This window comes from Ursus americanus, chromosome 24 (genome assembly GCF_024610735.1).
Source record: "Ursus americanus isolate L20-20 chromosome 24, mUrsAme1.1.p, whole genome shotgun sequence".
In the NCBI taxonomy this organism is placed as follows: domain Eukaryota; kingdom Metazoa; phylum Chordata; class Mammalia; order Carnivora; family Ursidae; genus Ursus; species Ursus americanus.
In genome coordinates, this window is record NC_142150.1 from 32,521,575 (window position 1) to 32,535,185 (window position 13,611).

Below are 13,611 nucleotides of genomic sequence, written 5' to 3' on the forward strand. Positions count from 1 at the left end.
GAGCAGGGAGTTTGAATCAGGGCTCAATCCCAGGTCTCTAGGATCATGATCTGAGCCGAAGGCAGATACTTAACCAACTGAGCCACCCAGGCACCCGTCAGTCAATACACATCTATTTGATTTTAAAGTATTTGTTTGTTAGCTTAAATTGTCCTTTTTTGAAGATTTTTTTGATTTGTTTTGTTGTTAAGTAGGCTCCGTACCTACAATGGAGTCCAGCAAGGGACTTGAACTCATGACCCTGAGATCAAGACTTGAGCTGAGATGAAGAGTCAGAGACTTAACCCACTGACCCACCCAGGCAACTATGAAGAACTTTTTTAATACCCATGATTCCTGGGGCTTCAACTCTGATCCAGCCCTCGAGTTAGTTTATGTCAGAGGAGATACAGTGTAACAATTTTGGTAAAGACAGATTCTACTCAAAGTTTCCAAATGCACCTCCAAAATATAGAAGGATCTTCAGTGAGTTAACAGTCCATTCTAGAGCCCCAGTAGCCCTGAGGCTTTGACTGTCTGTGGGAAGCAGTCTATTGCTCCTGCGAAATGGACATCTACTCCTCCACAGCAATGAAGGTAGAGGTTCTGAGCTTTCACTTTTCTTTTCACCATGTTGAAGGCAAAGGGAAGGTCTGGGCCACCTCAGTAGCCAGGCAGACACTGGCAAAGTTCTAGAGGAGAAAGAACTGATCTCACAGGCCAGTCCTGATTTTCTCTAGGATCATGAAAACTAGAAGGGAGCCAGCAGAGAAAGAAATAGAACCTAAAACAGTTAAAGAACCCTTTTGACACACCATACACAAAGATAAACTCCAAATGGAGGAAAGACCTCAACGTGAGACAGAAATCCATCAAAATAATAGAGGAGAACATAGGCTGTAACGTCTCTGACATCAGCCGCAGCAACTTTTTTCATGACACATCTCCAAAGGCAAGAGAAACAAAAAAAAGAAAAGAAAAAAATGAACTTGTGGGACTTCATCAAGATAAAAAGCTTCTGCACAGCCAAGGAAACAGTCAAAAAAACTAAGAGGCAGCCCACGGAATTGGAAAAGGTATTTGCAAATGACACTACAGATAAAAGACTGGATCCAAGATCTACAAAGAACTTCTCAAACTCAATACACAAGAAACAAACAATCAAATCAAACAATGGGCAGAAGATATGAACAGACACTTTTCCAATGAAGACATACAAATGGCTAACAGACGCATGAAAAACTGTTCCAAATCATTAGCCATCAGGGAAATTCAAATCAAAACCACATTGAGATACCACCTTATGCCAGTCAGAATAGCAAAAATTGACAAGACAAGAAACAACAAATGTTGGAGAGGATGTGGAGAAAGGGGATCCCTTCTACATTGTTGGTGGGAATGCAAGATGGACAGCCACTTTGGAAAACAGTGTGAAGTTCCCTTAAAAAGTTAAAAATAGAGCTACCCTATGACCCAGCAATTGCACTACTTGGTATTTACCCCAAAGATACAGACGTAGTGAAGAGAAGGGCCATATGCACCCCAATGTTCATAGCAAGATTGTCCACAAGCTAAATTGTGGAAGGAACTGAGATGCCCTTCAACAGATGACTGGATTAGGAAGATGTGGTCCATATACACAATGGAATATTACTCAGCCATCAGAAAGAATGATTACCCAACATTTGCAGCAACATGGACAGGACTGGAGGAGATAATGCTAAGTGAAATAAGTCAAGCATAGAAAGACAATTATCGTAGGGTTTCATTCATTTATGGAACATAAGAAATAGGAAGATTGGTAGGAGAAGGAAGAGAAGAAAGAAGGGGGGGGTAAACAGAACGGGGAATGAACCATGAGAGACTTTGGACTCTTGGAAACAAACTGAAGGCTTCAGAGGGGAGGGGGGTGGGGGATTGGAATAGGCTGGTGATGGGTATTAAGAAGGGCACATATTGCATGGTGCCTTGGGTGTTATATGCAAATAATGAATCATGGAACTTTACATCAAAAACTAAGGATGTACTGTATGGTGACGAACATAACAAAATAAAAATTATTACAGAAATAATAAAAAAAAAAGAACCCCTTTGACAAAGGGCCAGGAACCCTTCCTATTGACAAACAGTAGAAAAAACACAGAGAATATGCTTGTAAGATGGTTCCAGCATATTCTGCACAAATAGCCTGGACTTGATGAGGTCTGTTGGATTTATCACGTGGTGAAAATCATGTCTGCCAGACTCCCAGCCATGATGGAGCTCCACTGGAAAATATGGCCCAGGTCATTTGTGAACAACATTAAACTTGTGGTAGGTTGGCACCGCAGGGGGAGATGTGAAGACATGCCACCATCTTTCCCTTCCAGGTTCTGGACTCCCTACATCCCTGTTACCTCTCCCCCAGAATCACCACCAGCTTTAGCACCCTGAACTGTCCCCATCCCAGCCAATGAGACCAACAGTGACTGATCGTTTTTCAGTCAAACATCTGTGGCCTTCCCCGAGGAAATTCCATCCTTCCAGTTTTCCAGGCCAAAAACATGGAAGTCCATACAGTACATTCCTAGTTTTTGATGTTAAGTTCCATGATTCATTACTTGCATGGTGACTAACATAATATAATAAAAAAAATTATTAAAATAACATGGAAGTCCAAAAAATTGATAATATCACAGCTCACTCCTAACGTGTTAGGAAAACTTTGTTTGCCTTCAGAATATATGCAGAATATGATCTCTTTTCCTGCCAAGTCCCCTTCCATCCTGGTCTGAGCGGCCATCATCTCACACTTAGATCATAGTCCTGAATCAGAATTCTCCATACTTCCACTCTTGCTCTGCTAAGTCTATTTTCAGCACAGCACACTTCTCTCCTTAAAACCCTGCAGTGATTCCATTTTGCTCAGAGAAAAAGACCAAATTCTTACAATGATTTGACCTTCTATTGCCCCTTTGTCTCTTCAGGTACTTCCATACTTGCTCCCTTGACTCAGCCATACTGGCTTCCTTGCAATTTTTTGATGACATCAGGTAGCCTTTCCCTGCCTAAAATATGGGTGCTTGCCCTATAGCTTCCTCTACTTACGGCATTATCCTAATCTCTCCTCAGTGAGACCTTCCCTAGGCCTATCTAATACCAAATTCCTCTTAGCATGCCTGATCCTTTTTTCTTGTTTGACTTTCCTTTTTGTGTGTGTGTGACTCTTTCAGAGAGATAGTGGGGAGGGTCAGAGGGAGAGAGAGAGAATCTAACGCCAGCTCCACACCCAGCACTGAGGAGCTTATATGGTCTTTCAGTTCAGTGAAAATATGAGGCATTAAATACGGGAGTGATCTAACTCTTATTGAAGGCTATGATACATACATTTTCATAGTGCTTTACATGCTTTAAGTCTCTTAATGTAATAAATTTTAATAGATAGATCTTTATACCATTTATACAAAATAATGAGACTGAATAAGGGTTAAGCATCAATATCAGGTCTTTTAGACTCTGCCTTCTCTACTCTTCCCATTTCACAATACTGTTTGCTAGCATGATGTAAAAAATACCAAAACATAGAACTGCTCATTGGCTACAATGCGAAGATCGTCCTTGAGGCATTCTGTCCTTATTTTGGGGTTCACTTTTTTCTCTTCAGCTCTCCCCTGAGTTCTGCTTCCCAGGTTACTTATATTCTCTTGATTCTTCTTCTGTCAGAGAAAAGCCACTTGATGATCTCATTTCCTCAGATGTTATTTCCTTTCATGTACATCATGAAAAGTGCGATGGAATGGACTCAAGAAATACAATTCAAATGGTTGCATTTGAAAGATAGTGACATATGCGCAAGGGAGCTATTTGAAGAAAAAAATAAACAACTCAGTCATTGAGGAGACTGGCAGTCTGGGTTTGAGGGTAGCACGTTGAAGAGCTAAATGTCATTTCTACAGGAATTTTTCTATTGCTAGTCCAAAGTGTTAATATTTATTACTTGAAAAACGGTGGCTTCAAAGTCAATTAAGTGTAGGAAGTTCTTATTTCATTTTTTCACAAAATACTGTTTAGTGCCTACAGTGTGCCAGAGAGTTCTGGGAGCTTGGTATAAAGTGTTGAGTAATACAAACAGAGGATGTGTTTGTATGGAACTTAAACTCCAGTGGGGAGCTGGTAATAAGCAGGTTAACTCATGAGTGAAAAATTAATTGTGTTAGTAGTAAGTATGATGAAAAATATTTTATTGAGGGGGTGGTGCAAAAGAGAAGAATTGGATATAGATGTGTATTGTTGTTTGAAGCACAGCTAGAATTTTAGTTATGCTCAAGTTTGATCACATTATTTTCCCCCATGCTGTCCTTTCTATAAGTAGGTTATCTAACACATGCATTTGCAATGGGCACTGGGAACTATGTTGTAAATGCAGCATATCGATATTTATCACTATTGAAGATGAAAAAAGAATGAAGGCTATAACCCCAAATATTTCTAAATTGAAAACATGTTACTTGGGAATACTAATTGTTATGGAGTGAGAAAGAATTGAGTTCTTATTTTTTCTAGCTGAGGTACATTTTTTAAATCCTTAATAGCACCAACTCTCCTGCAGTTAGATGTGACACAATTTTAATAGTAGTCTTAAAAGATGAAGGGGACACCAGGCTAAGTGAGAAATATTTGGTCCCAGGACTTGCCTGGTGTATTGACTTTTCTTTATCTATGTCATTAGGTAGATGCATTGTTCTAAGGCCATTCTGTTACTGAAGCAGAGAGCTTACTTGTGGAGCAGATAATTGAATGGTTAATGCCAGGATCTGGTGGTGTGTTTGTGGAGCACCACCCTGGCCTGGATCCAGTGAAGCTTAGCACTTAGGGAAAAAGGGATCATTATAAGGGTGGATAGGAACTTACTGGTATGGTGATTAGCTCCTCAGTCAGTAGAGACACAGCCTCCAGGGCATGCAGTTGGAATGATGCAAGTCTGCACATTTTGAAATTCTGTGCCATTTGAAAAGAGCACCCTGCCCTCAAATCTATTATGTGAAGGAGAACATCTTATTAATGGTGTTTCTTCTAAGATGGGGATTGGAAACTGTTTACAAATTAAGCTCAAAATACAGCCAAATGGTGGGCACAGTTCCATGAATGATTTGTAGTTAATCTGGCTTTTTTTTTTTTTTTTGCAACCTTTCCTATTTAGATGAAATTTGAATTCTTCTGCCATCTGCAAGGTTTGTTTCTTACTTAAGTCCTTGGACACTTAGAGCATCTGTTTTAAATCTTTCTTTTAAAAATCATTACAAACTCTGGCCCTATCAAAATAACCCCATTAAGGGCATAGATGATTTGTTCCCAGTGCACGTCCTGATTTACTTGGATCTGCTGAGTGGAAACTCTAATAAGTAATGATTTATAGCTCTTTTGTTGATGAAAGTTCGTGTAAGTACATCCTGGATGGGGCCAGAGCTTTGGTTACCTTGACATTATCCTGGAAAATTTACATGTACAATGTCTGCCTTCTACTTACTGGGACCATTGGGTAACTGGCTTTTAGAGGTCGCAAGGATGACATCAGGTTGTTTTGGAGGTATCTTTAACAAGTTACTTGAGTATTAAACATGTACTTGTTAATTTGAACTACTGTTTTTTAAATTGGTGAAATAATTGATTCACTTAATGTACATACACAATTATACTTAAAATCTATCAGTAGTTCTGTTTTGTCTGTACACATAAATTGTGGCTTCGGGATGGGAATCCTTAAGGTATCAACACATTTTGGCTGGATTTTCTTTAATCTCTTTTTGCAGATTATCAAAATTTAAGTGTCTGCCTAATCCAGGTCATAAGATTAGCAACTGTAAGAGTATGTTTGTATTTAGAGATGTGCTTGTAGGAAGAGGAAGAAGAAGAATAACTGGTATGTGTAAGGTGATTTTAGAGCGATTTTTATGTTTCCTTCCTTTCATGCGACTCTGTGTGTGTGTGTGCGTGTTCGTGTGTGTGTGTGTGTGCATGCCATGCACACACATGCGTACATAAGTGTATGTATATATATTGTATGTTTCTGCTTTCTTCTTGTACCAAGTTCCTTTGACTTTGATTTTTCTACTAATCACCTTGAGAAAGGTGTTTTTATTTCTATTTTAATTAATGATACCTCAAATGTTTGGCTTTCATTTGTAATGTAAAGATGAATTAGATTTTAAAAATATATTTCTTTATATAAAAACACACACATTAATTTATGAGCAGCTCTGCCCACAGTGGGAGGTTGGTGTTGGTGCTGAAGGTGATGGTGATGATTTGCTCGGTGATCATGTTGTGAAGTCAAGAAAGATTGTTCAGGGATCCAGCCCCCTCCCTTGGGAAACATTCCAAGAGAACATAAAGTTTTGTATCTTCAGTGGTATAGTAATTTCCAACACAGAAAGGTGCTATTGAAGATAATTCCATCTCCACTCATCTCTCAAGGAAAGCAAAATGAATTAAGAAGTCTTACTGACAAAAACAGTCCTCTTAAAGCCATCGATTAGAGACAGATTCTATTAATGATGTGTATGCTCTGGAGATAGATATTCTGAGGACCACAGAGCTATCGATTGCTCATTAAAAATGACATCCAGTGGCATCTTTAAACACATTGCTATCACTTCTTGTGGGCCAGGATTTTATTGAAGAAATTATTAGGACCTATAAGAAATTCACACACTTAAGAATATGCATCAGCTGTAGAGTTGGCTTCTTGGATTCAAATCAAAGTTCTATCACTTATTAACCATATACCCTTAAGCAGGCTAATTATTCTGCTTTTACTCAGTCATGAAATATGTCTAAACATAGCCAGATGTGAGAATTAAATGAGAAAACATGTATCAAGTACTAGCAAAATATCTAGAACATAGCACATACTAAATAATTTATGATTATTATTTTGATATGATATCTGTGTATAGACTATCTCTACATAGATATAACATTGCAAAAATTTATGCAGTCAATTTTCTTTAGCTTTACCTGGAGACCAATAATATATTTTTTGTTTAGGTCACTGATGAAATTCTATGAATGAATGATCAAATGCAAATTGAAGTGAGATATGATTTTTTATCTTATCATTTGTTTAATATAATCAAAATTGATAATATGTAGTGTGAGTAAGGCTGTGGGGAAAACTACACTTTAAAACACTATTCATGAGAATGAAAAAGCTTCAGGATTGTGGGAGAACAAAGTTACAGAATCCATCAAAGTTCGATGTATACATATTTTGGACTTGGTGTTCACATTTCTAGGAATTTCTCTGGGAGAAATATGCAAAACAGTAAGTAAAAATTGATTTGAAGTGATGTTCATTGCATCATTGTGTGTAAGATAGAATACTAAAAAGCATAAATGTCAAGCAAAAATGTACTGGTTTAATGAATTATGGGACAACCATAAAAGAGAATAATCTGTAGAAATTAAAAGGTAGGAAAATTTATAACTGCTGACAAATAATGCCCATACGAACTATTCAAATTTCAAGAATATTATTATATTTTATATTCTTGTATTTAGAGTAAAAGACACAAAAGATTGTATGCATTCAATATACCTAAACATACAAATGCAGATCTGAAAAGCATGCACTAAAGTGTTAATAAAGGATCCAATAGGGCTTATGTTTGGGAGTGGTCCTCTGACTGTAAATCTTCTACCACTCTGTCTATCCATACACAATACTTTTCAAGGGCTATGGTCTTCCTTTTCTAATTTATAAAAATTAACCTGAGCATTTAGTAGAAGCATATGTATACATCTAATAAAATCTAAAGGCATTTACTAGAAGCATATGTAAAAAAAATGATGCCAAAGCAAAGGATCTGTTTTATTTTTATTTTTTTAATAATAATTTTTTATTATGTTAGTCACCATACATTACATCCTTAGTTTTTGATAGTGTTCCATGATTCATTATTTGTGTATCATGCAATATGTGCTCCATGCAATATGTGCCCTCCTTAATACCCATCATGGGCCTATCCCAATCCCCCAGCCCCTCCCCTCTGAAGCCCTCAGTTTGTTTCCCAGAGTCCATAGTCTCTCAAGGTTCATCCCCCCTCTGTTAACCCCCCCTTCATTCTTCCCTTCCTTCTCCTACCGATCTTCCTGCTATTTCTTATGTTCCATAAATGAATGAAACCATATGATAATTGTCTTTCTCTGCTTGACTTATTGCATTTATCATAATCTCCTCCAGTCCCATCCATGTTGCTGCAAATGTTGGGTAATCGTTCTTTCTGATGGCTGAGTAATATTCCATTGTATATATGGACCACATCTTCTTAATCCAGTCATCTGTTGAAGGGCATCTCAGCTCCTTCCACAATTTACCTATTGTGGACAATGCTGCTATGAACATTGGGGTGCATATGGCCCTTCTCTTCACTATGTCTGTATCTTTGGGGTAAATACCAAGTAGTGCAATTGCTGGGTCATAAGGTAGCTCTATTTTTAACTTTTTAAGGGAACTTCACACTGTTTTCCAAAGTGGTTGTACCAACTTGCATTCCCGCCAACAGTGTAAGAGGGATCCCCTTTCTCCACATCTTCTCCAACACTTGTTGTTTCCTACCTTGTCAATTGTTGCCATTCTGATTGGCATAAGGTGGTATCTCAATGTGGTTTTGATTTGAATTTCCCTGATGGCTAATGATTTGGAACATTTTTTCATGTGTCTGTTAGCCATTTGTATGTCTTCATTGGAAAAGTGTCTATTCATATCTTCTGCCCTTTTTTTGATTTGATTGTTTGTTTCTTGTGTATTGAGTTTGAAAAGTTCTTTGTAGATCTTGGATACCCGTCTTTTATCTGTAGTGTCATTTGCAAATACCTTTTTCCATTCCATGGGCTGCCTCTTAGTTTTTTTGACTGTTTCCTTGGCTGTGCAGAAGCTTTTTATCTTGATGAAGTCCCACAGGTTCATTTTTTCTTTTGTTTCTCTTGCCTTTGGAGATGTGTCATGAAAAAAGTTGTTGTGGCCGATGTCAAAGAGGTTGCTGCCTATGTTCTCCTCTAGGATTTTGATGGGTTCCTGTCTCACATCGAGATCTTTCATCCATTTGGAGTTTATCTTTGTGTATGGTGTGAGAGAGTGGTCAAGTTTTATTCTTTTGCATGTAGCTGTCCAATTTTCCCAGCACAGTTTATTGAAGAGACTGTCTTTTTTCCACTGGATGTTTTTTCCTGCTTTGTCAAAGATTAGTTTTAGAATAGTTTGTGGTTGGTATCCTTCTCCTCATTCTAGGAGTAGAAATGGAGATGCTGATCTAAGCCCTTTACATTTATAAAAATCATTTAATCTTTATATTACCTTTCCATTTTATAGAACATGATACAGAGTCACAGAGTGGTAATCTGGCCTATTCGTTGTACTCAGAAGTGAGAACTGATTGTAGTGTGTAAAGTCAGGAATTTTATATAGATCTTTAAAATTATGTCTCTTACTACCTATTCCCAGTTGAACTCCAGTCCAGCAAGGTTTATGTACTCAAAGCACCTTTAACTAGTGTAGTAGGGGTGTATGTGACTAAGTTTTATGAGATACCAAAACTATAACATCCTAATACACATTTGAACTATAATTTTTGTTAATATCTTTTCACATTTAATGTTTATAAATGTAAATATCAACATCTAAACTGTAATGCTAGGAGCTTATGATGTTTAATACAACAATTCTGAAAAAAAGCAACTGAGATTTGAAGAGAATTTGTAACTTCCAGTTAATTACATCCCTGGAAGGTCCAGAATGAAATGTAGGTTTGTGTGATGTCCAAGTCCATGTATTTTGACTATGTACATTATGTTTTTCCTTCATGCCTTTCTCATGCTGTTCCTCTTCTTGTTTACTTTCTACATTATAAATTTCGAGTTTGCTAAATTCTCATGTGAAGGCATAGCTCATTTCATTTTCTTTGAAATCTATAGACCACACTGATAATTTTCCCTCTGGAAGTGATATTATACACGCATTGTTTCAGGAGCGCTTATCCTGTCTCCCTTTCTATGGATAGGGCACGTCCTATATCCTCACATTCTTGGATATGCTCTAGAAAGGAAATACGCACTGCCTAGGTAATAATTAGAAAACTGAAGAAATGTAATTCTTCAGTTTATATGAACAGATTTTTTTTAGCAATGGTATTTCACAGGGTCACTGGAAAAGAGGATCTGAAGGCAGTTGATTCAACACTGAACTGGAAGTCCAAGGTATGGCTCTGCTCTTGGGTTTGGTTAAAGCCTGTGTAGGAGTAGGAATGAGAGAGCTGAAAGGTGGTAAGTGGGATATGTGAATATGTGAGCCTGGATGCCAGAGGAAACACAGCCAGGATCTGACAACGGCACTCTCTCATTTCTGGAGGCAGGACTGCCACCACCATTGCCTGGGCCCCATGGTTCGATGCTACTTTCCTTGGCTGAAATCAATTTCATAGATTTAATTAAATTTAATTAAATGCCTAGTGTGTACATAGCACAGCATTAGAAATTTGTGAAAATAGAATAAATGAGCTATCCTTAAGCATCCACACAAAAGAATAAAACCAACCTGAAATTAAATTAAAAAATCAGCTAAGAAAGCAATTGAATTATTGCTGATATGCACCCAATATGGGTATTGTAACAAATATCCCAGATGTTGGTAGTGAAAGGGACACTGGGGTGGAAGTAAGGCAGAAGGGAAGAAGAATGGATTTTTTGAAAACAGACGGCATTGACAGAGGCAGAAGGAAGTCAAGAGTTTAGAGGAATAGAAAGTAATCATGGGTAGTAAGGAGGGCACGTATTGCATGGTGCACTGGGTGTTATACGTAACTAATGAATCATGGAACTTTACATAAAAAACCAGGGATGTACTGTATGGTGACTAACATAATATAATAAAAAATATTATTAAAAAAAAGAAAGTATTCATGAATATTTGGTTAGTGTTCCCCAAACATTCTCATGCAGGTACTTCCTTTGATGCTCATGAAATTATTGTTAGGCAGGGTATATAATTCTTAGAGAGGCTTCAGAAGCTGGTGGTTAGTAGCCTGTGCTATGACCTTGGTCAACGGCTCACCCAAAGTGCACAGGCTCTCCAAGCATTATCCACTGCATCAGAAAATCAAGACAATACTGGTTCCTGTCTCATATGACTTTTGTGGGACTTAAAAGAGGAAATCATGAAGCTCTTAGCACAGGACCCTCAAATAATAAGTCCATGACATGTACTAACTTTAATGATTATTACACTGTTTTACTTTTGCAGGACTGAAGATTATTTTAAGTCAGTAAGTGGCGTGAGTGGGACAGACATCTAAGTCTGCTTGCTCTGAACCCATGGCCTCTCCTACTGTACTACATAGCCTGAGGTCTGTGTTCTGGTAGTAAGACATGGACTTGACTGCTGTGGGAGGGGGACATTAAAAAAAATTAGGTTGATTAGTTATGGGCAAAGTCTTGAATGTCAGATTCAGGTACGTATTAGTAGCCAAAAAGAACTGTGATGAATTTATAGCTTTTAAGACAGAAGGGCCATTACTATCTATTCGTGTATTATGCTTTAAAATATTTTAAGTCCTCAGATGGCTCAAAGAACATCTTACATGGAAGTATGAACATTCCTTGCAGGTAGGGATGGAACTGCTGTGTTTGAGAGGGACAGAGTCCCTGAGCTGGCCTCTTTGAACCCCTAGCATGCCACTCATCTACCACAAATGCCTCTTCTCCAGATGAGGAAATGGAGGCCCAGTGTGGTGAGAAATGTCACAACACATCCTAGGAGTTAGAGGAATAATTTGAAATAAAACCCAGTTATCCTGATTCTGAGACTATGTTCCTTCTACTATAGCATTTTTGAAGTTTTTGGGCTGGAGATTGGAGTTAGCCCATATTGTATATTGCAAACAGTGTCCTGGTAGCTGTGTACCTTGTTTAGTAAAAGGGATAATATGAAGAACGTGTCTTTGGGTATATAGAGGAGTCTTGCAGAACCTTATTTTATATTCTCAGTTAAAATAGTGGTCTCTAATGTATTCCCACCAAGTGGCAGACAGCCTCTGCCTAAGGATCCATAGCCAGGAGAAGTTCGCTACTGGAACGGTACTTTCACTGTATCATTTGGCTGCACTAACACTTGTATTTAGCTGATTGAAACCACTGTTCACTCCTTCAGGACTACAGTATCATAGTTAAGAGTTTGTGTTTCAGTCTGGTCGCGTGCGTGCTCCCGAGCTCCTGGTATCAGTCCAGTTCCAGTGAGCATTAAAGAGTTAAGAAACAGAAAAAAATTAAATAAAAATAAAATAAAATAAAATAATAAAATAAAAAGTAAAAAAAAAAAAAAGAGTGTGTTTCAAAAGGAGATCACACGGATTCCTAATCCCCAATCATTTTAGATGAGATGCTCAATGTCTCCAAACATCAGTTCCGTCATCTTCAGGAAGGAATTTGTGACAGCACCCACCTCATGTGATATGAAAAATAATTGCTATAATGCATGTAGCAGACCAATACCTTGCTGGTACATAGTGAGTGAAAAATAAATGAGTTGTTTCATTGATGTTTTGATTATTCTTTAGAATCCCTTGTTTCATCTGGGGCACTCCTTCACAAGGAAATGGGGAAGGAATGACTTATACTGATTCAGGCTCCTGTGCAGGGATGGATCTGGGTCTTCCTGGAGCAGCAAAGGAGGCAAAGTTTTATTTTCTTTAATCAGCATATCTGGAAAATTATTAGAATCTTGGAGCCTTAGTTAAGGATTATAACTTCTAGTTTCAGGATTGCATTATATATGTAATTAGAACATGTTCTTTATTGTAGAATTGTCATCAAATTCATAAAATTTTACTCTATAGAATTTGTTTAGTAAAATGAGCACAGGAAGCACAAATCACTCACTGGATTGTGTGATACTGAAATTGTACCATGAAGCACATGTCTCTATCATATTGAGCACTTGATAGGCTCTTAAGAGAAGTAATATAGCTTGCTGCTTGTATTTGATTTTGTTTCAGAAGAAGCTAGATTTGAATTTGGTTTCAATGTTTTCTAGCTAGGGAACTTAGTTTCATTATTTTCTACCTTAAGCCTCCATAACTTCTCTCTGAAATGAAGAAAATGTCTCATAGGGTATTCCACTGCCTGAGACAGAGTAGGGGTTCATTGAATATTTGCAATATGTAATAATAATCCAATTTGAGAGGAAGGAATGTATAGGGAAAGAGTATCATTCTTACTAAGTGGAGAGTCCTTGGGATATGACCTGGCTTGTAGGTTGTTCAACTAGTTCATTCTAGATACTCAATAAATATATGGAGAAAAAGAATGAGGATTTTTATGAAATGTTCCAACTTCTTAGCTCTTGGGTATGTCTAATTATAAATTAATGTCAGCTTTCTAGTTTGAGGTTACCAAAAGTCAGAGGCGGAGAGAAAGATTTGTATGTAGGTGGTTTATTCTGGAAAACAGAATGGAGAGAGTGAATGGAGAGAGTGAAACAGGGAAGAAAGGAAAGTTAATCCAAGATTGTGTTAAGTTGGTTATCATTTATTCACTGTCTCCTACTTACTAATGATCTAGAATTTCTTTACAGTATGTTAATCCCTTCATATTTCCAAGTGT

At 37.6% G+C, this 13,611-nt stretch overlaps 1 pseudogene; it reads right to left on the bottom strand.

The window, feature by feature from the left end:
* Positions 1-372: 372 nt before the first annotated feature.
* LOC148107864 (solute carrier family 25 member 43 pseudogene) lies at positions 373-2,327 on the bottom strand (annotated as a pseudogene).
* Positions 2,328-13,611: the final 11,284 nt, after the last annotated feature.